We start from the raw sequence: 27,256 nt of genomic DNA, 5'->3' as shown, positions 1-27,256 counted from the left end.
CAACCACATTAACTGTTTCTTTGAAATAGGCATCTAATGCAGACAAAATTTCCTCGTAGGACAGAGTTGCTACGTCGCGTCTGGGAAACAATTTCACTATCACACGGTATGTGGACACACCGACACAAGAAAGCAAAAACGGCTGCCGCTCATTACCTTGAATTCTGTAGGCAGCAAGGTGGAAGTTGAACTGGCGAGACCACTCTTGCCACGTCTCATCGGCTGCCACGTATGGTCGAAAGGGAGGTGCAACAGCGTTTAGTGGCAGCGGTAGCGAAGAAGCGGCGGCGGCCGCATCGGTTTGAATGGTACGTTGACCCTGGACGAGCTGTCCAAGGGCATCCAATAACGCCTGCGTCTGCTGATTCTGCAAGCGATAAAATTCGGACAGTACATCTGGAGAATGTGGCGAAGCCATGACACAATTAAATGTAAGCAATCAGAACACTTTAAATCGTCGCCAATATTACAAACGAATTAATACAAACATCCCATCCTCGTCGCCAATAAATGTGGTGTCGGTAGCTGGGCCGACACCGTGAAGTTGATGGCTGAAAATGAAATCTAGACTAACGCTGTAGCCGATAGTGCACGCACTGCTAAAGCAAACGGGCGTGAAGTCTGGAACATGAGAACTTATAAATGAATAAGAAGAAAAGTATGTAGATGCTTATTACTTATCTTTTTAATAGTCCTTGGAATACATCTCTCTTGAATACTCGTAAGCTATAGGCACTGATACAAATGGCGCCTTGCTAGTTCGTAGCCATTAACTTAGCTGATGGCTATTCTGTCTCTCGGCTAATGAGAGAGAAAGGCTTCGTACAACTGGGGGGTAGCTAGGTTCTCGTACAACTGGGGTACAACTGGGGCGAGTCCACTCTCGTATCACGAGACCTGCCTAGGTGGTGGCGCTAGGTCTGCGATCACAGTGGCGACACGCGGGTCCGACATGTACTACATGGACCGCGGCCGATTTAAGCTACCACCTAGCAAGTGTGGTGTCTGGCGGTGACACCACAATTTCTATTAATCTCTTTATTTATGTAGTCTTTCTTCTTCTTACTCTAGTTATATTTGCACAGCTTTCAGACCAGGATGGGTCATATAGGCTAACCTCTCTCTCTCTTGCTATCCAAGTCTTTCTTATCATCTATCATCATATCTTCTTATTTTTTCTTTCAATTTTTAATGTGTTTTTAATTTATTATTACTTCCATTGTAATTGCTGAAAAAATGATTGCTATTTGTAACACGGAATATGTTTTGTTATCTACATGAGATGATGTAAAATGAACGACATGTTATAAAATGTAAGGCAACAAGTCTCTAAATGAGCAATAAATCCTACCCAATCAATTAACATAATGGGTAAATAACATTCAATTTAATATTATATACTTGATAAGATTTTCCTTATTAATGCTTGCATTGTTACTATCTCATGAGCGTCTCGGTTCACTCGGCTTCGCTTTGTGATTCTTGGTCCGACAAGTGCCCAGTCAAGCGACGCCATCCAGGGGACTTGCAAGCAGCGTGGTCGGTAGACGAGGAGGCGATTGTTGTATTTGTACCCAGCCGTACCGGCAGTCCAGGTCTTTTCTTAGACGTAATCACGGACAATGCCTGGGAAAGGAGCTGGGACGTTAGCTGTCAGTTGCGGAGGCCGGATTAGTAAGCGCAAGAACGTAAGTGACAGGGCTTTCCGGATCTGATAGCATCTTCGCCGGGCTCAGCCGATTAGATAAGCAACACGGGGCAATAGGCTTGGACAGTGTCTAAATTCTTATAGGAGGAAATGATCGTCGTCGGTGTGTCTCAGGAGGAGTGGCTTTCTGTTGAGCTTCCTACCATAAGCGAGGGCGAATGTGATTGGCTGTCTCATCCTGAACACTCGGATAGGAGCTTAAACTTTACTGCAAATTATTCTGATTGGTGACTGCGTCACGTGTCTGCCCAGCCATTGCTCGAACTCTGGGCCAGGAGGGCCTATGTGAAAAGAAGCAGTCTTGAAGGAGTTTTGGTAGATGTTGGACTAAATGTTCGGACCTCAGTGCAGCTTGGTGAAGAGACTTTCTGTGGACGACGGAAACAGAATGCGGGCGCATGAAATTACCTTGTACTAACGGCATTCAAGGCGAAGGCGAGAGTTGCAGTAGCACCTGACACCTGCTGTTGTAATTATCGTAAGATCTGCGCAACGTTGAGGACTGAGTGCGTATCGCAAGGGATATAGATGGACTTCAGCTTAGGTAATGGGCAAAATCAACTGTAATATGGATAAATTGGAAACCAAGCCCGGTCAAGGGTCTTAATCTTCTTCCTTTCCTTTCCTTTCTTACTCTGTAAGAGCTGCATAGTCACTGATTTAATAAATTAGATTTGCGTGGCGTCTGAAGCAACAGTTCCACTACCTTAATTCAGCCCTGGTCTTCCCTCATGTAATTACCTATCACTCTCAATTTTAACTTTTTTTCTTAATTTTTAAGTTTTCGTGACTCACTGTATTAGCCTCAGAGATTGATTCTTCATTCAAGCACCTGTACCGCTCGTGGCATCCCGAAATTTTACACCATTTGGAAGGATAAAAGATAATATGAAGATGTTAATTAATGCATATAATTAGTTTGTTGAACTTCTCTCAGAAGCGCACGATACAACGTGTTCCCATGTTCTGTACTCTTTAGCCTTATGTGACCCGTGAGAGTAAATTAACGAATATGTTAGCGACGTGATCGTTCATTGGTCGTTTTATAATTCAATAATTAAAATACCGTTGCACAATTTTCTCTTAGTTAGCCCTCAGTTACACGACATCCTTGTTATAAGTGAAAGTGATCCACTTTTATGAGAAGTGTGGTCGAACTTTCAGAGAAAGTTTTTGAAATGGTCGAAAAATAAAACTGTTAAGTCGTGAACATAATTAAACAGGTAACTCATTGAATGCAATCTCGAGTCTAGCGTCTGATAACATAAAAAGGAGAAATAGTTGTGAAGAAAATGTGAAACAAGGAACAAAGAGTTCCATAAGTGTCAAATATGTCATTCTTAACGAAAACTATTATATCATAAAATTTTTTTTTAAAAACGAACAGACGACAAATAGCTTCTAATCGTAATGACTACAATGTAACTGCTGGCGATGCTTTGTCAAGCTCCTGATGAATGAGCTGACCGTAGATGATCATCGAACAGAACTTCTATCCAGTGTCTCGCAGTTAGCGTATTCTGCTCATAGTTTATTTCTCGGTTGTTTCCTATTAACGACCTCTCCCGGCTATGACAACGTTCACACGTGAATTTTCGAGACTGCTACCGCAAATTTAACTGAAAGTTTTGGTAGAGCTGTCCAACGATTCCCACAAAAAAAAAAAAAAAAAAAAAAAAAAAAAAAAAAAAATATATATATATATATATATATATATATATATATATATATATATAAAAATAAAAAAACTAGTATAAGGAAGTTAAAAAAGCTGTACGATGGCAGAAAAACAGGCGCTATAAAGAAGTTAAAAAACCTGTACGATCGCAGAAAAACAGGCACTAGACGTTTTTTTAGGAGAATTTGCGAGTTTACCTTCAAGAGAAAGTATAACTGCGATTTCCCGGCGGTAAACCCACCAGGCCATGTAAGTAACTGAATTAGCCAGTGAAACAGCAGAACTGTTTAATATGGCACAGGAGAAATTTCCGTTGCAAGTTGCAAACTTGTCTACTGCGCTACAAGAAACCAAGAACACGGAGGAAATATTAGATTCAGCGGTTGCTGAACTGGTCGAGCAAGACATTTTCTAATTCGTCTCGCAAAACAGAGGCGAGTCAACCGAAACGCTCGTCCAGAAAGCTACCCCTGAATAACACTTGCGCTGTTGGAATATTAAATTCAAGATAAACTTACGAAAAGATACTGTGGACGATCCATTTCAGATGATCCTCATACCTACTCATTTAAGTACCAAAAACAAAAATGAAACCTAACGGGAAACGAAGTTGCATAAACCCGAGTGTAATTTATATCAACATGGCATTGAATGGGACGGGGTGGCCAAAAATGCCACTGCGTCACGCGGTATGCTTTTACGGTTTGGAACAATATGGTATTCACAGCATACGGAATTTGATTACCAAATGCGAACATCCACAAAGAGTGTTATGTTGTATTATAGTTTTTGTTGTTATGTGGTCCGGCGGAGGCTCGAGTCATCCTTCGGGCATGGATGTGTGTGTTTGTCCTTAGGATAATTTAGGTTAAGTAGTGTGTAACCTTAGGGACTGATGACCTTAGCAGTTAAGTCCCATATGATTTCACACACATTTGAACATTTTTTTGTTGTTATGTATTGGAGGTGGCGCCAATGCAAGTATTAGTAAGGAAAAGTGTCATCATGATCCTAATATTAAAATGAATTTTAGTTACTCATAACGTTAACTACGTCTGGTAACGCTACAAAACCGACGCCCCTTTTATTTTGCAGTTGGCTTAAGGCAGCTACAGTTGAGGAGACTAGCTTAAATAATTTTCCATGCTATTTATCTGTTATGTTTGACTTGCAGTCGATGCATCTCGATATTATTCATATCTACGCCTTAGACACAGATCATAGTTACAGACATGTGAATAAAATTCACTGGACTACACAAAGTATTTGTGGTCCAAATCTATGCAGTGGCAGCCTGTGACACCACATCTTCGAAGGACGAGCTTCTCCTGTTCCAGCCAACTCATGAAATACGTTGGCCGAGCAAACGTAGTCGGCGTGTCGCTAGTGTAATGGAGAATTGGCAACAGTAGATAATACGTTCGGCATCGATATACTTCCTAGAGTGTTTCAGAATAATCGCGGTAACTTACATTCGATAAGTTATTGTCTTTCGATTAAATTTTATGGATTACTATCACTTAAGGTAAGACGTAGAAACGTTATCGTTTTAAATCCTCGAAGCTTGTTACAACAGAAACAGCACCTTACTTCGCCATTTACGTTGTGAATTATCTGTGTTACCCATCATTGGGACAACAAGGGATCACTGGTTGACGCAGCTGTATGCAAGCTTAGCGGTAAGGAGTTTGCCCTTCAAGCAAAAGAGTATGTTATTTTTCAGTTCTAATCTTGCTGGAGATAAAATTTGTACCTCTTCTGTGATGGAGACTTTAACAGACTGACCGACAATTAGTAAAGAAATCGTAGTACAAATTCTTTCCCTTACGTTTTGTCGTTATCTTGATTCTGTATCCTGCAGATCTAAAGGTGAGACACTGGCTGAACTGTACACTTGTCAGTGCCTTATTTTTCTGCTTTTATTTTCTTCACCTAATTGTGGCAGTGAAAATTTGTTAACTGGATTTTGTTACGTATCTACCCCAACTGCTACATTTACATACTTTCTTGGTAGTTTCGTAACGCTGCTTCAATATGACTGTGGACTGAACATAAACACAGACCAGCTCGAAGCCCAAAGTGCTTAGTGTTTGGCTAATTTGTGCATGGTTTTTTTTTTTTAAAAAAAAGACCTCTTTCATATCGCTATTATGATAAGTTGTAATTAATTCGTGTTAGTCAGTCTATACCAAATTGCGTTTTACGTTACTTTTATTAAGCACAGCAGATAAAAGTAGAGATCAATAAATCGGCAGTAATATAGTCGCCCACACTATCTAAATCAAGTAAGGCTGTTCAGTTCAGCAAAACGGTGAGACCTGGGTTCAAATGGCTCTGAGCACTATGGGACTTAACGTCTCAGGTCGTCAGTCCCCTAGAACTTAGAACCACTTAAACCTAACTAACCTAAGGACATCACACACATCCATGGCCGAGGCAGAATTTGAACCTGCGACCGTAGCGGTCGCGTGGTTCCAGACTGGAGCGCCTGGAAGCGCACGGCCACCAGCGGCCGCCAATGAGACCGGGTCTCGCGAGTTGTGTCATAGGCCGTGCAGGACCACCACGGAACTGGTTATGCTCGTTTTAGAAACGCCAGTTTCATGTACAACCTCTCGTGTGGTCATGTGTGGAGTCATTGCAACAGAAGCGGGAACAACAATTTCGGTGACTCCGTCTACGCTTGTTCTAAGTCAGTCGCCTTGCTTAGAGTTGCAACTTCCTGTTTCCTGAAGCGTGATTAGCAGACGAGAAAACACCTGTGGGGAAAATGGGTTTCTTTTCAGGATACCGCTCTGTATAGAACCTATGCCGGAGTTCCAGTCAAAAAAAAGATGCTGTTTTTACTCAAGGACTGCGACTTCTGTTCGCAACACACGGCGCAAAGTACTTCAGCACTGTTCCACTTGTGTCCGTATAGTAAATAAGAAAACATTTGTGCAGTTACTGTTAGCCTACATTATCCGCAGATGAATAACATTTCTATGCTCTCTTCACTGCTATACACTGTGCTCACCTTCAGCTGAATAGTTGACTGAAGGACCGATGCGCAATTTCCTTGCTTTCCATTTGTTTACTGTTAACTTCAGTAAATGGACACGTACGTTACTCCTGCTATCTGCTCTGTGTGCTAGTACAACGTGATGCTTACGTGAGTGATACAGCGCAGAACGTTTTTGAACAGGTCTTGAAGAGAGGAAGTGGATTACCATATAAAAAAATAGAATGTGCTATTTAAATAGACGTACTGCTGCTCGTATCTTTGTAACGAACAAAGTTACAAGCACTGGAATAAGTCTGGTTAATGCCTCCTTATCATGTAGCTAAATAATGTTTGTTTCATGGATCTTTTTATTTTGTTTCTGGAGAACAAGTTATTTGGTATGATGAAGATAAATGAGGCACTTTGTGCACTCGCATATTCATAGGATTTCGCTGCTGTTAAGCCAACTTTTTTACGTAATAGTACATTTGCATCTTTAATAAGCAGATTATGTGAAGGTAAAAAACAATTTTAGAATTTTCCAGCATTCATAGACTATTAAGGCGTAGAGAAAAAATGTATACAAAGCTAATAAATAACGAACCCATCACGCAGGAAATCACAAATGAAGACAAGAAAGTTGTTTACTTTTTAAGACATGAGATGTGCAACAGGAAACTATACAAGTTTACTAGGAAATTGGCGTTGCACGTACAAAGATGAAATGGGCTATTATTTGATAAATAATCGTAGAAAAACGGAAATAGATGTTGCAGATATGAAGAAGGGATAAAAGAGGCAAATTTCAAAGTTAATGGCACTCCTTAAACCAGAGGAAAGAGTCGCAAGGAAACGATAGCACGAATGTGACAGAATACTCTGAGTTAACCAAAAATATATTCGGGATAAACTTCAGCAATAAGGAGGATATACAACAAAAGGTTAAAAAATTTGAAAATAATAATTCTGTCAGATATTGTTCAGCTATATTTCCAAAAAGGTCCACTCCTCCACTTTTTATAATGAATTTTGTGTTTAGATTTATTGTTACGTATTACAAATAACGGAACTAAATGCATTCTCCTCATCTTTTTATTACTTTGATGAAATACTGATACTGTTTCTAACTTTTATGTAGAAAGATATTAGATTCCAATGGACTATTACATATGGTCACATTTCATCATCTAGATTCTGAGTCATGGAGACAACGTTTTTGTACTTGTAACAATCAGTAGGCAACTTAGTATCACTTTATTTAGTAACTGAACTCATTCCATAAAATACCCATCTGTTTGCTAATATGCAATATGACTGCAGCATTGCCTGCTGGTAACTTGTTGCTGCCGTGATATTCATTTTAACACTTATCACCGTATTGTATGTCGCACTATTACGAGACACGTAGTAATTACATCTTTTGTATTTCTTCTTTATGCCATGTACGCGTTTCTTTAGGTTGTAATGTTGTACACATACTTATACATTGTACTGTTTGACACTGATGTGTTTCTTACATGCGTCCCTTGTTTGTCATTATAGAGCAACCTGTTCTTTTGCCAAGTAACATGGCCACTGAAAATATTTCAGAATCGGTTCAAGATATGCCTTATTTTTTATCCAGCAGTACAATGAAAAAGCTGTTTTAATGGATTTACGTGGTTTTGGAGGCATTTGATGCACAGTGTGCGTTTATATACCACATGTCGACGTGTATAGGGAATCTTGTAACAATAATGACCAAGTAGCGTGCAAAATGATAGGCGAAAGTCTCTTAGGCTCCCTCTTAGGCTGCCAAGTCTCTGTGCCTGCAGAGCCGACTGTTAGAATATCCTCACTTCTCAAAAATCCAATTTCCAGCTTGTTTTCCATCTGTTAACAACAGGTGCAGGAAATACGTGAGACACCCTGCGCATTTCCATAATGCGTAGCAAACCACCACGGCTTACTCCAGAGGTACAGAAGCACCAGAACAAGAACAAGATGTTTTAAAAGATGTTAGTCAAAATAGCCTGCTACGCAAACTGAAAATAATACCAGATTTCAACAGCCGATAAGAGCGTACACAGCCCTCCTGCCAAGCATGAGCATTGGAAACAGGACCTATACCACCAGACGCATCTTCCCGTGAGATGTATGTTGCTCACTGGGTGACAAGTATTTAGTTTCATCAAATTAAGATACAGAGATAGTGTGCAGATAAACGCAACATTTACTGGGTTGGTGTAAGATGCACATAATTTAAATCAGTTAATACTTTATATCATTTAACTACATATGTGCTCGTATGTGTACACACCAAAAAATTTACTTAACGTGTTCGAAACGTACAGCTTTATTTTAAATTAAACATGAAGTAAATGTGAATGTCACTGATCTACAAAGTATTCGTTTATACACCTTTCATTCAATTGTCTTAAGTTAAATACTGTGAGGTAGTAAAACAAATTTTCAGTGAACGATTCATTGTCAAAAACTGGCTAGAGTTACAATGAGCTGTTATTTTATTTTCAAAAGTTGCGAAAGGGGCAGCTCAGTTCTACGTTTTTGTATTTGTCATGAAAATGGTTCACATGAAAGACAGCATAAAATTGCAAGTATAAATCATAGGAAAATTCGCTTTATGGTAACGAAAAATTAACGATTGTATGGTGTACAGAAAAATTTATGCCTTTTGCGTATTATCTGTTTTGCGGGATGATTTACTTATGATGACTATTTTACAAGATGCCATCTTCGTTTGTTGAATATATGTAGGCCGTACTACTTTTAGTGTTCTGTACCTCAGTCGGTAAAAAACCGGAAACCCTACACAGTCGCTTTGTTGTCGTCTACCTGCCTGTCCCATTGTTGTGAATCGTCCTTCTCACGAAAGGGCTGACGTATCAAGTTTTAGTGTACATCACATACTACGGTTTACTGTCTCTTGGCGGTCGAAAACATTTGACAAAATACACGGCCATTTATGACACAAGTTTTGTTACTCGAAAAAACACTAATAGGAACCTAAAGGGTACTTCCCGTGGACTTAGAATCTTGAAATTTGGTAAAAGCAAAGTCTCACAGTACAGGTAAAGGAAAAATTCCAAAAATTGTTAGTAATTATATCATACAAAAACGTTTTGTAGCTTTTTGTTCATCTGTCTGTCAATGTGTTTCTCCCTGCACTGGATATGCGTATCACGTTCCAATTTATGTCACACGCTAATTTCCTCAGTCCCTTGGCGGTGAACACATTTAAGCTTCTACATCAATGGAATCTAAAGATACGACCATTTACATCACGTTTTTTGATACTCGCAAAATGACTCATGAAAATTTATAGTGTTCTTCCCGTTGACGTAGAATCATGAAATTTGGCAAAAAGCAAGCTTTCATAATACAAGCAAAGGAAAAATTCCGGAAACTGTTAATTTGTAATTATAACACACAAAAGTTTTTTGTCACTCTTTTATCACTTGCCTGTTAACCGTCTGTAAAAACCATTTTCACTGGAACAGATTGGCATATGAAGTTCAAATGTAAGTCACGTACTGTGTTCTGCGGTCTACATGTACTACATCTACATTTATACACCGCAAGCCACCCAAAGGTGTGTGGCGGAGGGCATTTAACGTCCGTTGGCAATGTAAAAATTTGACCCTCTAAGTCAAAAGATACGGATGTTTTTATCACATATTTTAACACTCTGAAACTCACTTATTAAAATCTGTATGTCACTTCCAGTTGACCCATAATAATGAAATTTAACGAAGAGCTATGTTCAAAAGAAAAACTAAAGGAAAATATCCGATGTTGCTGTCTTGAAACGATATCACACGAAAAGAATTTTTTTCCCATGTTATCTGAATGTCTCCCTGTCTGACTGTTCATACCAGTTTGTGCTACGAAGGGATAGACGTATCAAGTCGAATTTTATGTCACATACTGAAGTCTACAGTCCCTTCACGCTGTAAGAAATTTAAGCATCTGCGACATTGTGTGACATATTTTGATGTCTTGCTACTATCGAGATCGATAACAGGACGCAAAAAGTCGTCGAATGTCTGCTTTCACGCGATGGGTGAACTATCAATATACATAATTAAGTTTGTACAAAACCCTCTGAGCGCGAGTTATACCCGCAGTTTTCCGGATTTTTATCTTGTGGTAAACTGTGTATACTGCTTTTATCCGTCAGCATGAAATACTGTTGACAGGTAGTGAGGATGCATCTTCTTCTGGTGTTTCTGCAAAGGACTGCCATACGTGTTTTATCCAAACGTGGAAGGCTACATTTACAAAACATAAGTGAGTTCCCCCCCCCCCTCCCCCCCACTCCCACATCCACCAAAAAAGGTTCTTTTCTGCCATATCAAAAACCTTACTTTTCTGCAAGATCAAAAACCTTACATATGTTTGACTCGGCGTTTCGTGACCCATTTCTCATCTACAATTTTCCTTCTGTTTGGCTGTTATCGACATTGATACAGGCTATGTATCGATCCCAGGATTTCCAAAATTTGGAAAATGCTTTAGTTTCAATAATACAAATGTGACATAAAGTCACTTTTTGCCGCCATCACGAAGACACCGGTGTAAGTCAGACACCAAAAGCCCATACGTGTTCACAATTTAACACACACCCAATAAAAGTTGCCCGCAAGATATTACCAATGCGAAAACGCTAAGGTTCGACTCCAGTTCGGAAATCATGAATTCAAATTTCGTACATACGCTTTACAGGGGTTAATGCAAGCTACGTATCCTGCGGCCCGGATAAATGGACTGTGCAACGGGCGGTAGGTATCGTTATTAGTTATGCGCGTGATAATACTAGTCTCGTCAGTAGACAACTGTCACAGGTTTTCCTTGTGCAAGATAGCATTAAACGATGTCCACTCTGTCTCTTAAAAGCAACTTTCTGAGAACCTACTTACGTAGCATTCTCCTTTCAAATGCAGCGGACGTGTCGTACGTCAAAAGTCTGGAGTAACAAGCAGAACGCCGTCAAGCGCTTAAATATTTATTCAGTGTATCGCATTTCTGTCTCTGAAGAAACATGAGGCCTGCCTCAAGAGGAGGCACCTTGACGATGTCTTAGGACGCCGTCCATAAATCCGAAAAGGAAAAAAAAAGGTATCACAATAGTGTGCTTAAGCACCGTAGTGTGGCCTATAGCTTACTTACAGGCCTAAAGCCAATGACAAGAAGTTTATATATTGCCACTTCGTAGATTAAGAGCAATAATGCGACAAACTGCTAAACCTTTTTGTCCTGTTGTAGCTTTCAGATTTTACATGGTGTTAGTGTTATTTATTTTAAACTGTTTTCCAGACTTTGGACATTAATAAGATAATAATTAAGCCATTCACCTCAAGAAGCAGGTTAGGGTCTGTTGCAGGAACCGGTCCGCACAATAAATTGTCAATATTCAAGCCAAGATACATCCGTTTAACACTAGAAACATTAACTTTAGCAACCGTACGAAATTTGTATTGCTTTCGAAAAGAATAGACGAAAGGGCATGACACACGAACTCATCTAAGGTGGCGAATAAAAAAAAGAAGACGTATAAAACGTATTTGCGACAATATAATAAAAAATTTAGTTTGGATACTTTGGACGCTTGTAGGTATGCCGGTTGTAGATGTAGTACACGACTGTTCTAAACAGTTCGTTAAACCGTTCAGATTCAAAGAATCTTTGATAGGTATATTTTTGAATTGCTTCAAGATGCCTTTCTTCACTTAGGAAGCTCTCACTCCCCTGAAGTATGTTGAATTGCTGAGTGGAATCACAATTTGGTTCAAAATGGCTCTGAGCACTATGGGACTTAACATCTGAGGTCATCAGTCCCCTAGAACTTAGAACCACTTAAACCTAACTATCCTAAGGACATCACACACATCCATGCCCGAGACAGGATTCGAACCTGCGACCGTAGCAGTCGCACGATTCCGGACTGAAATTAATTTAGTACAAGATTCTCCTCTACACCTTTCGTTCGTGTGATACCGTATTGAAAGCCATTCATGCTTGACCACGCACTATAGGAAAAGATAGGGACAGAAGAAAGAACACAGGACGCACAAAAAGGGAAAGAAAAGAAATATTTTGAGCTATATTTATTCCACAGACGTGTTGGTGTAATTGCCATAGTGAACTGGTGGGATTGAAATACCAGACCACAAATAGTTAACCACCTACGGAACTGAATTTACGGCAACAGCAAAACAAGAAAATCTCCGTACACAAGATAAATAGGCTGTAGAATGCCGTTTCAGCTATGGAATGGCACCGATTGTGCCCTCTAAACTTGAACTATTGTTGGCGTTCGTTTATTGTAGATTCGACGAATCTTCGTTTCTGTCGAAGTGCCTATACAACTTGGGTCTCAGCTACACGTATATCGTCTCTGAACCTTTCGAACTGTTATCAGTCTGCAGCTTTAGACGCTTGTAGGTATGCCGGTTGTAGATGTAGTACTCGGCTGTTCTAAACAGTTCGTTGTGTGTGATAGAACAAGCATCCGAAAACAATAGTCAAATCAGTGATCCATTTAAAGCTCTTGTCTCTAGTTCGTTGCCTGAGCTATCTATCATTTCAAGCTGGCTTTCCTGTAAGTCGGCCTTGTTCTCACTTCGAAGTGCATATGAGTGAACGTTTGTGTGTCCGATATGGTAGACCACACCCCGGCCCCAACTTTCTACCGTCGGAGGTTCGAGCTCTCCCTCGGGCATGGGTGTGTGCTGTCCTTAGTGTAAATTAGTGTAAGTCAGTTTAGTTAGCGTGTAAGCCTAGGGACCGATGACCTCAGCAGTTTGGTCCCCTAGAACCTTACCAAAATACCCAACTTTCTATCCGTTTTTCCACTCAGTTTCATGCGAAATTGTGTTGCTTGGTTGATCTGGGAGAAGGGACCAAACAGCGAAGTCATTGGTCCCTTCGGATTAGGGAAGGAAGTCGACCGTGCCAATTCAAAGGAGCTATCGCAGCGTTTTCCTGAAGCGATTCAAAGATATCACAGAAAACGTAAATCAGGATGGCGAGATGAGCGTTTGAATCGCCGTTCTCCCTAATGCGAGCCCAGTATGTTAACCACTGCACCACCTCGCTCGCTCCAGTCTCAGAATGCCAGAAAGAAAATTCTTGTATAACTATCAAAAATTCCATAGAATAGAGATTAATAGAATCTGCAAGCACCAGAACGCGCATTATCTGACTACGGCCCAAGACCAAATGCCAAGTAGTATTTCAATTATTACCACAGCCCTTTCTCTGGCCACCCCAATACCCTTTTCCACTATCCCTAGCTTATTTAAAATATCAATCAGTAAATTGGGCACTAATTATTAAATTCAGTCAGTCGTGGATTGCCGTAGTTGTATCCGTGGACTGATTTTTCCTCTTAGATTATATGGGGCTACCAGATGAAAGACAGGTGCGTCTGTTACAGCTAAAAGTGCACACGATCTCTCCAAGGCAGGCTAGATAATATTTGAAAGAGAATTTAAAACGTAACTCAATAACCTGCCGCCGTATCTCAATGAGTAATAGGAAGTAGCGTAATGGCTGCACCACGCCAGTTTTGATATAAATTTCATATCAAATTAATTGATAGATTAATTACCTCAACCCTCTGATTTATCGTCCCTGCTGTACTAACTTAATTCCTTCCTAACAGACTGTATTACTGTAGTCCTGTCCTTTTCTGGTTTTCTTAATTCTAATTTCCAACTACTATCAGCGTCCATTTTGGCGATGTCCTTTCATCTTCAGCAGCGCTGCATACCGTGGTATGTGTTATCGTAGTTTCTCTAGCCTCAGAGAACACCAAACGCTCATATTTATTGCCCAGAACTTCAGCGCTACAGTTTTGTCCACACTGTGAGTGTTTCTCAGAAACTTCAGCCTACTCTTTATCATATCTGGTCCGGAGTACACCTAACAATTCAATAACTCATTTCGGGACCTCTTCTTCAGCATAATACAATACAACTGGAAGATTCCTGTCTCCCCAGCCCTTTTTCGAAGTAAATCTACTTCGCTTGTGATTTTTGGACATTCTAGTCACTATTAGTAGCTGAAATTGTCAGCAGACCTCCAAATAACTATTCTCCGTCCTCTTTCCCACTATTGAACCAGTATTCTCTATCTCTTGTTCCTTTCCTTATTGCAGTTCCTCATGATTATAATACTTTTACTTTCTGTACATAGTTTTTTACCTATTCCATGTTCACATTTTTTTCTTCTCTACATATTCCGCCTTGGCATAGTAGTCATTGGGTTTCCTCAGCTGGTGCATGGATCCCCATCGCCAACCCCTCACCTCTCTCACCTGCGCTGTTGGTGGGGGAATCTCGTATTCTGGCGGGAATTTCGTTTTTTTGGAGGGAAATTTAAAAAATTGCGGGAATTTCGAAAATAGTGGGAATGTCCCAATGCTTTGCTGATGTAGCAAGCCTTCGCCCATCCGGTAAATCATGGGAAATTCAAAATGGCGGCTGCCCTTTCTGGGACAGTTATCCTGACCACATGTTGTTTGTTTACAAATGCAGTTGCTGCAGCCTATGGTACACTCCCAAGCCAATAGTAGCACCTCAGAAGTACACAGCATTCTGAGAGACAGAAACATTTGAGTGTAACAATTGTATTTAACGTCAACGCACATCCTATAAGGGAGCATCTATTACTAAAAGTATAATCGCCACGATAATAAAAGTCCTGTTTACACGAAAATAGGCACAGTCAATTTCTTTTAGTTTTATGAGCAAAATCGATATACTAGATGAACAAACTGCAGAGGTCCGAGCTCTATAGCGATACATCTGACAGATGTATTAACTTACCTCACATCTCCAATAAATGTTCACCCTGCATAGAAATAACTTCCACTATTTTGCTGGGAGAACTACCGATTACTGAAAAATATCCTCGCTGTTTTCGAAACTTCGATCAGAGTAAGGACAAAGCGAGAATTTAACCTCTAAAGGAAAAAAGACATACGTTGTAACGAAACACCTACATCAAGCGATTTCTTTCAGTTTGACGGACAAAATTTCATGGTTTCAGAGTATTCCTGGCGTTCAGTTCAAAAACACCAGCGCTTTACATTCGTCAACAACAATCTACGATTCAATAAGACATTGTTTTTTACACTATGACACGTCCTATTTAAACAATGCAATTCTATAACACCCCAGCGTTTATGAAACAAAACAATAAATCGTGGTTGCATGCCTTGTAACATAGTCTCCTAATATCACCTAGTAGAGAGTCCTATAAGATTCCATAATACATCAGAAACTAATACCATCTACTTGCTGACATCGAACATTTTTGCTCCATACCTCACCTCTACGGAACAGTGTGTAACGTTGCTGTCATCTGTACTTGCAGAAGAAGACCACACCCAGCAGACCATCATTCGCAATAGCAGCAGATCCTTGTATTGTAGTTTCGTAAGCAATTTGTTCATCAAAGAACAGCCCGTTCACACAATCCACTCACATGTCGGGAAAACATTGTCATTTCTAGGTTCACAATGAGCTATAATTCAAGCGGAGGCAACTTTATCATTAGAGGTTATGAAGTTTGAGATAACACCGGACTTACGGAATTACGTATTTTTGAACACACAATCATGATGATAATAATTCTAACAATCATGATTCCACGACAATAGATACAGCAGATTTCTATTTGCGTTATGAGCAAAATCGCTATAGTTTGAGAGCATTCGGTGAATTCAAATTATAAACTGTCATGCACGAGGGCATTACATTCATTTCAGACATACAAAATACCTATACAGATCAGAACCTATGTTTGAGAGCATTCCTCTTTGTTATTTTGTAGCATCCAGCGTAGAAAGAGAAAAACTGTTAACTACCTGCATCCAAACATTCACCTGCCATACTTCTCTCTGTAACGTATCTCCCATAACATTTACTGCATGTCTCTAACATCGAAAAACGAATACTGTCAGCGTGCTCACATCGAACGTAATTGCTCCCTAGCTCTCTTTCACAGACCTACAAGTGTGTGTTAAGTTTTCTCACCTGTGCAAGAAAGAAGGTCATATCCAGCAGGCTATCACTCGCAATAGATGATTCTCGTGCTACAGCGACAGGTAATAGATATCCAGGTTCGACGCGCAGGTCGCCGAAGTGGCGTCAAATCGAAAGACCTGCACCAGGCGAACGGTCTACCCGACGGGAGGCCCTAGCCACACGACATTTCCATTTTTTTTACAGATTTCCAGGTGTTCTGTCTTGAAGAGGCCAAGAACACTACATCCTCTTAGACATGTTCATGATCACTCTGGTGATGTCGGCCATCACCAGAAATAAGGTGCTGTTCGGAACATGCCTTCAGCAGTAGAAATGAAATGAGGGACTGTTATCTCACTGGTGAAGAAAAACTGGCACACATCACACCATACGGAAACAGGACGAGTCTATAGCATTGAGTCTCCAAACACCTGTCTGAAAGCGATGACCTCTCAATTTAATCCCATGTTCAACAGTGACAAGTAGCAGATGTCTAGTGTCCGCAAAGGCTCTGTCCATCTCAAACAAGTGGTGTCAGTCCGTCATTATGTGGCAATCAACAGTGTACCAGTGGACGGATTGGATGGAAAAGACATTGTCGATATCGGACGATGTACTGTATTACGCACCGTACTTGATGCGAGATCAGTTTTAGCAATTTTACGAATTGTTTCGTATTTTCAACGCCAGCCCATGACACATCAGAATGCTTCCCAATTTCTGCATCACCACTAATCTCTCCACTACTTTGCGGGTACCGTGTAATAGACTGCAAACGCAGATATATGACTGTGCAGTATATTCATTCGGTCATAGACAACAAAGTTTTCCAGACTGCTTCCTACACCGATAGCTTACCTACGTGGTTCTAGCACATCGATCACAGTGCGGAATCCACGATTACGACTGGCCACTTTACCCTATGAGGATGGGAGTCGCAGAGTATTCTCATATTCCTAGGATAAAATAGGAATAAAATAGGAGATTGTAAGATCTCCCGACATTGTCCCTGCAACATGGTCACCGATTTAACTGTACCTGATCAAAAGTAGAAGGGTAGTATACCCACTATATTCCACATTTTGTGAAGAAAGAGGGAGAACTGAGTTTGTAATCAGTGTTCAGCAAAGACTGACCCTCACCACTCATACTCATGGCACCCATATAAGCGCACAAGACCTCTCGCGATATGTGGACGTCGATAAAGTTAGCACCCCTTATCGGTGTATAGTAGACATGAAAGTCTTGTAATGATATATCAGATGGTTAAGAAGAAATACGTCGTTTAAGCATGCTAGATCTGGAGACGGATGGGGTTTGAAACCTTTTACGTAAATCAATGCTATCAATTCTGGAGTATTATTCCAGTGTCTGGAGTCATACCAAGAAGGTACCAGCAAGATAGAAATGACTGTAGAGAATAAACAACCTCACTCCTAACGCTACACGATTCTGCACTTAAAATGCTATAATGTTATAGCCATATTGTTCCCGAAGTATTATTCACGTGTAATCCAACGCTGTCAATACTCTCATGCAGAACAATAAATCCAATATCTGATGCACATCCACTCTAGAAGCTTTCTATCCCAAAGGCTACAGCGAAAAACTTAAAGATTATAAATCTACTTCTTCCTACACCGTTCTGGTGTTCTAGGGAATTACTGAGCTGTTCCTCACTACGAAGGTATCGCAGGTGTGTATACGCCGCTCGAGTCGAGTCTGTAGAGTTCACCTTCCTCACTCTTTTAAGACAGATACAAGTGCATCAGTCCACTCTCCTACAGAACACGTTAGATAGTGGCCTAAGTCTGTTAAACACACTGATTCATCTACTTACTACTTATCGAAAAACTTTGCTTGTGAGAACCATTCATAATTCGGTAATATCTATATTCGACTGCGTGTGCGAGATCACAGTCTTGGATTGGGATACATATGTTTCACCTGCTTTAATATAGCGCTTCTACGTAATACTTATACCGGCTTTGTTGAAGTATGTGTTACGAAAACCCACGTAGTTTACAGGTGGTGGGCAGGAATTAAAACTAAATGCAGACAGAGCATAATTTTAAGCTTTTGTCGACCTTTACTGTCTGGGTAACTCCAGTCCACCACATTTGCCCGCATTTCATGGTGTTTTTTCTATAATTTTATGTATCCTCAGTCAATTTGCGTAATTTTGCTTTCACGATTTTACATATTTCGTCGTATTTCACTCAATTTTACATGTTTCCATCAATTTGTCGTAATAATACTAGGTTTTCCCTCGATACTGATCTATTTTATGTCTTTTTCGCATTTATTCGATAGTTTTCCATATGTATATTGTCATATTGTTGACATATCCATGTGTAGTTTGATTTTATACAAGGATATTTGCGTGCCTTATACACCAGCCTACTAAGAATCCTAAGAATTCCACTTTTACCGGCAATCTGCAAGCATACATTTTGGACAGCAAAATCATTAATAGTACAGAAACACTTGCTTCGTATATAGATGAGGTTCAATGAGTTGTGCAGATGATGGATGTATTGGACACTCGAAGTCTCGAAACAATTCCTTGTACTGCTAAGACACATCAGAAAGTTTGTCTGCATACTCATGTAGTGATGCATTTGACAGAAACTCAAGAGTCCGGAAACAGTTGTACATGTTCATTTAACTTTCACTCTATCGAATAGGGATCTGAAACAGGGAACTGACATGTATACAGATGTGATTTCTGTTGCTGCTCAGATACTTTTTTCGTAAGTATATGCTCTTATTGCATACCAGATATGCTTTCTTGCTTCTATTTATTGCTTCCAGCTCTGATACATTCTCACAACCCTCTCAGGACATCTACAAAATGTAGATTTTGTTTTATTGCTTTTTACCTCAATAATAAGTTGTTCGTTAGTTGAAGTGTGTCTGCTGCAGTTAGCATCCTGGACCATAAGAGTTTCCCTTCTCCCTGCTTACAGAGTGAATCTCCCCAGCAGCGTAATTTATAGACGACGTAGAAACTCTGCATGCATATTACCCATCGCGAAGTCTCTATTTCAGCCACTTGTGCATTATTTTCGACGGTGCTACAATTCTGCAAACAGCGAAATACTCTTCGAAAAACTGCTCTGTAGGGGGTGTACCTGACCCAGCCCTCTTGCTGGTGGATCTGTCTTCAAAACCTATCCCTGACACAGTGCTTTGTGGATCCTACTCTAGACACTGTTCCGGATGTAACCCAGTGTGGGTCCACATTCGAACATTAACTAATGCTTTCACTGGGTCATAGGAGCCACCCATGACACACACATAAACATACAGAAAGTGGAGCAAATGCACTGCTTCTGTAGAATATATGGTAGTAAGTAACTGGGCACATTCTAGTGTGATGCTTTACTATACCACCCGACTAATGCGCTGTTCCATCTCGTACATAACAATAATACTCCTCCTCCATGAAAAAGACATCTAGCACACAAAATGGCGGAACTGGGATAATCATGTGCTGCCATTGTGGTTCTTTAAGTTTATAAAATGGGGTATGATAGGCGAAGCAGGATGCCTTGGTTTGTTGTTATTACTGTACAATCTAGACAATATTTTTACAAAATATTGGTAATACAACTTCCATCGATGATGTTATGCTCTTTAGAAGGAGTTGTATACGCTTTCATCACCACAGAACCGTTTTTCGATGAGTACTTCGCTATTTGAAGGGCTGTACTACTGTCGACACTAACGTACAAGTGGTTGAAATCTAGACTTCGTGATTTGTAGAATGCATTCACTGGTTAAATGCATGCATGCAGAAATTCGGAATCATTCTGCTGTGTCATTGGCTGTCGAAGATATTACGGAACAGCTGACGAAACCGCTAAAATTGATCGTGGTATCAACTGCAGTGCTTATTACAGCACATAGTTCGATATCGACGATGTCTTCTCCATCCCATCTGTTCTCTGGTATGTATTTGATTACCACATAATGATTGACTGACACCAATTGTTTGAGATGGACAGAGCCTTGGCGGAACAATGGACATCTGCAACTTCTCACTATGGAACTTGGGATTAAATGTAGAGGTGACCAGACTGTGTGAAACATGCTGTTCTTTGATGGCAAAATTCTTCTGACGCTGGCCGCCTTTGGTTTCGTAGTGGCGCTAATCGTACACTGTGTGTATGAGTGTGCGTATGTCTGTGTCTGTGCGTGTGTGGATGGGCGCGCGCGTGCGATGTCTTTCTGAATACGCCATATTGTGGTTTGTGGTCGGCGTAGCCTCGCATTCCGAGGTTTGAAATTTCGTTCTGTGTCGTTGCATTTGTGCCTTGATAATTATGGAATGTGCACCTGGCGAAATATCGGCTGATGTTGAAGACGTCACCCGACTGCTTTCCGTAAGCTCTTTCAACATTTCTTGGATTATTTCAATCGCTGTCTTCCCCTACTTTTTTCTTCTTGGCTCAGATTGCGTAATGTAGCAAAATGAAAATGCTCGTATTCACTGTACAGAGCCCTGCGTCCCGAATCCCATATGACCATCTTGCGTTACACACACATTTGGTTGCACGTACAGGATTCCAGTGGAAAGCGTGGGTGGCGACTGAGACGAAGCGATCGTCGAGTTCTTGTCGGCCGAGAACAAGTTCCAGCTGTCTTTCTGTGGGACAGGCGTATAAATAAATACGAGCTCCACCTCGTTCATTTTTCGGTTGTCGAGGATTCTTTTCATTGCTGAGACGGGCAAACTGAAATGAGATACGGCAGTGAGTTGTCAATGTAACAGAAAAAACTGCTCGACGGACCAGTTGCAGCATGCCTAACTAGTTGGATGCGTACTGCAAGGACGTGACAGAGCCAATGAACGGACAATGCATTGTGCTTGGTAGGGGCCTTGCCTAGGACAGCATAGGGTTAATCTCCTGTATGGGTTTGTGACACTACATCTACTGTGGCGTTCGTTTCTTTATTTCATTGCGAATTATAAATTCGATATTTGTATCGATCATATTGTGTAATGCACCTAAGAATTATCTCCGTCGGCAGGAAAGTTCCATAACTCAATAGTACATATAGTCTCTGTTTCTATTCAAGTTCGCATCTCTATGCTAGATTAGAAATTAATTTTAAAATACTGTAGTACTGTCTCTCTTCTGTTTCTTTACTTTTTTTAACCAAGAAGAGAGAGAATAGGTGGCGGGAGGAATGATAGGGATGGCGATAGTGGTTAATTTCTTCCAATTATAATGCCACCAATTAACTCATATATCTGCCTCTAATCGGCATGTAAAAACATCCAAAAGTGAACAGTAATAAGATCATTTCCTCACCTGAAACACTTCAGCAAGTCAAACATTACATTAAGTTAAAATATTCGGTAATCGTTCCTCTAGCTTCGAAGCGAACGAAAATATAAACAAATCTTTCGCTGAAATTATTCTTCATAACATAAATAAATCTGTCCGTCCGTCTGAGTTAATATTTAGCTGCACAGAAATAAGTATCGTCAATCTGTGACGAACCTTAGACTTTTATTCATTTCATGACTCAACGAACTCACATAAGCGAGTGAAAACGACAGCCTTCTACGCCGTTCCACCTTGGGACCAGACACTCGGTACATCTCGGTGTTCGGAATCGTCACGCATTCTCCCGGTGACCACCAGCTACATGAACAAAAGATGCAGAATACATTTTTTAGGTACGAACGAAATACATTTCCATCCAAAAACAAAATAAATCTTGTTTAAATGCGTGGTCGGCTCCTGTGAAAAAAAGTGTCGCAAATGAGTTTGTGACACTACTCTAAATCATTATTATTATCATCAGTGTCATCTTCGTCATCGTCCAGATCCAACGTCTTTAAAGAAACTGCTTTCGTTGCAATCATTCTTCTCCACTTAGTTTCGTTCTCTGCATTTTCTGACATTTTCGAACTTTTGCTACCGGTACCACGAAAATAAATTATTTTCTGTAGTGACACATAACTGCTAGATTAGTCAAAATTTGTCTCCAAACACACTGCACAAGAAATTGTTCCATTTCATGGAATGGACAAATTGATTGGTTTTTTCCTTCTCCGTATGTACTTCCAAAACTTATTCGTTGTGTTTCTCATGCTCTGCAGTACCAGATCTACGTCGACTCTAAGGACCTCTCGTCTACTGTTTAGAATTCAGTGATTCTAAATCAACTTCTTGCCAAACTACTGATACTTTAGATGAATGTGACAGTTGCGTCATAATATCGGATGCATAATTTGACCTGTTTTAGGGGAGGTCATGGATTGTTGTTTTTTTTTCCTAGAAGAAAAACGTAATTGTTTCTGGCTTTATTAACTGGAATAAATAAATTCTGAGGAACTTGGTCAGAGGCAGATATTTCACTGTCCGAATTTTGAACATTAATGGACAGTCCTGCGGCAAATACAAAGAGCTTAATGTCCGTTAGCACAATATGCTTGACGTACCGTTCGCTTGATGCTAATGGAAGAACAGCAGCCAAGCAAGATCCTAAATAAACTTTATCTTACTTAAATGAAGCACCTTAAACACTAAACTGCGTCCAACACATCAGTTTCAGGACAGAACCAAAATTATGATTGAAATTCAACAGCGTTCCAAGAGAAGGCGTAGAAAAATGTATGTAATCACACAGTAGCTGTAAAAAAGTCTCAAAACTCACTTTGAAATCCTTACTGCCAGAGACACTGTCAAACAATGTTAATCAAGCGTCTATTGCTAGATGGCTACGAAATCTGGGTGTATATAATAAGCGCTTAGCAGAAGTTCGGTGTTTCCCGCGCGCTGAAACGTGCTTTAAACTAAATTAATTAAGTGAATGTCGTGACAGCAAAATATTCTGGCTGAATGGAGTGCAATATCAGGCCTAATCATACGAATACATTTCATATTTGTGTAATTTTTATGACGGATGAATACATCAGAAAATCATGTTTTCACTTTTTCGAGTAGTTGTTGCTTGGATATGTACGGCAGCTCTGAAAGCATGGGAACACACTTCACCTACTAAATTTGTGAGTAACATCAGTAGCACGTAACCGAATTATTCAGGAAACAAAAGCAAAATCATCCTGATCTTAAAAGGAATGTCAGTGGATAATGTTCATTTGATATTTTGTAACAGAGGCAAGTTTCGACATTATGAACGTCTTGCGTAATGAAAATTATTCGATACAAAATCAAATATTCCCTAAATCAAGTACTTGATACTTTTAGCAAAAACATTTCGCTCGTTTATTTCGTGGCCAACCCCTTAAACCAGGAGCACATTTTGCAAAAATCACATGAAATTAATGCTTCTCAGGATTCAGTGCTTTCAGAGTTGATGCAACCACGCCGCACATTAATGAGTCTGTAATCGCAGGAAGCTGTATTACTTTGTCGCGGAGTGATATTCTTCACCCTGAAAATACGAGTATTATTGACTGGCACAAAAACTGCGAACATACGCTGAACGGGTGTAAATACGCATCTCAAAGTGCGCTGCGAGCCAGCGGAACGCATGGCTGTCGAGGCGGAACCATCGCAAGAGGGCAGCCTCGCTTGGGAAGGTCACGATGTTGGTATCACAGAGTTACTTCAGACTTCGTACATCTTTAGTAGGCCATTAAAACAACATACTGCTCAAGTAGTAAGGTGCACTACTTTGGCAGTTCCGAAAAAATCGCAAGAGAAGTTTTAAGCGAGTATTATATGAGCTGTGCGTAGGGGTTGAACGTTACAGTCCATGGGTTCGAGCTTCGTAAGACAAACGTCTATGAGGCGACGGTTCGACTCCTGGTCACACTTAACCATTGTTCTACTTTTTTCTTCATTAGTCATATTATTTTAATTTATATGACATTTGAGAGGCAATACAATGATAAAGGAAACCACTTGTATATGCATGAAGTATTTGTATGAAGTTTCAATGTATGCTTTTCATGTCTGTATGACAAATACCATCCTGCAACGTGTGATGTCGATAGCACATCCCACGAGTGATTGTGGTCTGGCAAATTGCGACTTACTACTCTGAAGAACCAAAGAAACTGGTACACCTGCCTAATATCGTGTAGGGCCCCAGCCAGCAAACGGAAGTGCCGCATGACGATGTGGCTTGGTGTCGACTAATGTCTTTAGTAGTACTGAAGGGAATTGACACCATGAATCCTGCAGGGCTGTCCATAAATCCGTAAGAGTACGTTGGAAGGCATCCCAGATATGCTCAATAATGTTCATGTCTGGGGAGTTTGGTGGCCAGCGAAAGTGTTTAAACTCACAAGACTGTTCCTGGAGCCACTCTGTCGCGTGTCTCGTTGTCCTGCTGGAATTGCCCAAGTCCGTAGGAAGGTACAATGGACATAAATTGATGCAGGTGATCAGACAGGATGCTTATGTACATGTCACCTACCTAGACGTATCAGGGGTCCAATACCAGTCCAACTGCACACTCCCCACACCATTAACAAGCCTCCACAGCTTGAACAGTCCTCTGCTGACATGCAGATTGCCTTCATACCCGTACACGTCCATCCGCTCGATACAATTTGAAACGAGACTCGTCCGACCAGGCAAAATATTTCCAGTCATCAACAGTCCAATGTCTGGCCCAACACTTAAATCTGAGAAATCTGCGGAAGGGTTGTACTTCTGTTACACTGAAAGATTCTCTTCAGTCGTCGTTGGTTCGTTTTTGTAGGATCTTTTTCCGGCCGCGGCGATGTTGGAGATATACACTCCTGGAAATGGAAAAAAGAACACATTGACACCGGTGTGTCAGACCCACCATACTTGCTCCGGACACTGCGAGAGGGCTGTACAAGCAATGATCACACGCACGGCACAGCGGACACACCAGGAACCGCGGTGTTGGCCGTCGAATGGCGCTAGCTGCGCAGCATTTGTGCACCGCCGCCGTCAGTGTCAGCCAGTTTGCCGTGGCATACGGAGCTCCATCGCAGTCTTTAACACTGGTAGCATGCCGCGACAGCGTGGACGTGAACCGTATGTGCAGTTGACGGACTTTGAGCGAGGGCGTATAGTGGGCATGTGGGAGGCCGGGTGGACGTACCGCCGAATTGCTCAACACGTGGGGCGTGAGGTCTCCACAGTACATCGATGTTGTCGCCAGTGGTCGGCGGAAGGTGCACGTGCCCGTCGACCTGGGACCGGACCGCAGCGACGCACGGATGCACGCCAAGAACGTAGGATCCTACGCAGTGCCGTAGGGGACCGCACCGCCACTTCCCAGCAAATTAGGGACACTGTTGCTCCCGGGGTATCGGCGAGGACCATTCGCAACCGTCTCCATGAAGCTGGGCTACGGTCCCGCACACCGTTAGGCCGTCTTCCGCTCACGCCCCAACATCGTGCAGCCCGCCTCCTGTGGTGTCGCGACAGGCGTGAATGGAGGGACGAATGGAGACGTGTCGTCTTCAGCGATGAGAGTCGCTTCTGCCTTGGTGCCAATGATGGTCGTATGCGTGTTTGGCGCCGTGCAGGTGAGCGCCACAATCAGGACTGCATACGACCGAGGCACACAGGGCCAACACCCGGCAACATGGTGTGGGGAGCGATCTCCTACACTGGCCGTACACCACTGGTGATCGTCGAGGGGACACTGAATAGTGCACGGTACATCCAAACCGTCATCGAACCCATCGTTCTACCATTCCTAGACCGGCAAGGGAACTTGCTGTTCCAACAGGACAATGCACGTCCGCATGTATCCCGTGCCACCCAACGTGCTCTAGAAGGTGTAAGTCAACTACCCTGGCCAGCAAGATCTCCGGATCTGTCCCCCATTGAGCATGTTTGGGACTGGATGAAGCGTCGTCTCACGCGGTCTGCACGTCCAGCACGAACGCTGGTCCAACTGAGACGCCAGGTGGAAATGGCATGGCAAGCCGTTCCACAGGACTACATCCAGCATCTCTACGATCGTCTCCATGGGAGAATAGCAGCCTGCATTGCTGCGAAAGGTGGATATACACTGTACTAGTGACGACATTGTGCATGCTCTGTTGCCTGTGTCTATGTGCCTGTGGTTCTGTCAGTGTGATCATGTGATGTATCTGACCCAAGGAATGTGTCAATAAAGTTTCCCCTTCCTGGGACAATGAATTCACGGTGTTCTTATTTCAATTTCCAGGAGTGTATATTCACGGTACACTCGTGAAATGTTCGTACTGGAAAATCCCCACTTCGTCGCTACCTCGGGTATTCTGTGTCCCATCGTTTGTGCGCCGATTATAACACCACATTCAAACTCATAATCTGCCACTGTACCAGCAGTAACAGATCTAACAACGGCGCCAGACACTTGTCTTATATAGGCGTTGCCGACCGTAGCGCCGTATTCTGTTTACATGTTCTGTACCGTATTCTGTCTGTTTACATGTCTCTGTATTCGAATACCTGTGTCAATACCAGTTTCTTTGGTACTTTGGTGTATATTATTGGTTGTGAATAACGTCATTCGCATAATTACTTATCGAGATTTGAGTTGTGCTTTTCAATTCCGTCCCTCGTCCTTGAAAATTTAATTTAAAATAGAAAATTGTCAAATAAAATATGAAATTCATGACAGCTTCAAGAAATTCACGTGCATTTTTTCATTATTCTACCTCTTACACGTCATCTAAATGAAATAATGTCAGCAGGGATGAAAGAAATATAGATTAAAAAAATAAACCTTAATGGGATTCAAACCGTCGCTTCGTCTACGGTCCTCTCGCAAAGCGCGAACGAACCACTTCACCACAATGACTTCTTAAGGCTGGCACCTTCACAGAGAGATACACCAGTTACATAACAGAAGCGTAAAACTCCTCTTGCGAGCCGGTTGGTGTGGCCGAG

Source organism: Schistocerca piceifrons, chromosome 7, assembly GCF_021461385.2.
Source record: "Schistocerca piceifrons isolate TAMUIC-IGC-003096 chromosome 7, iqSchPice1.1, whole genome shotgun sequence".
NCBI classification, from domain to species: domain Eukaryota; kingdom Metazoa; phylum Arthropoda; class Insecta; order Orthoptera; family Acrididae; genus Schistocerca; species Schistocerca piceifrons.
The sequence above is the reverse complement of the archived record's forward strand: the minus strand, read 5'-3'. Positions refer to the sequence as shown.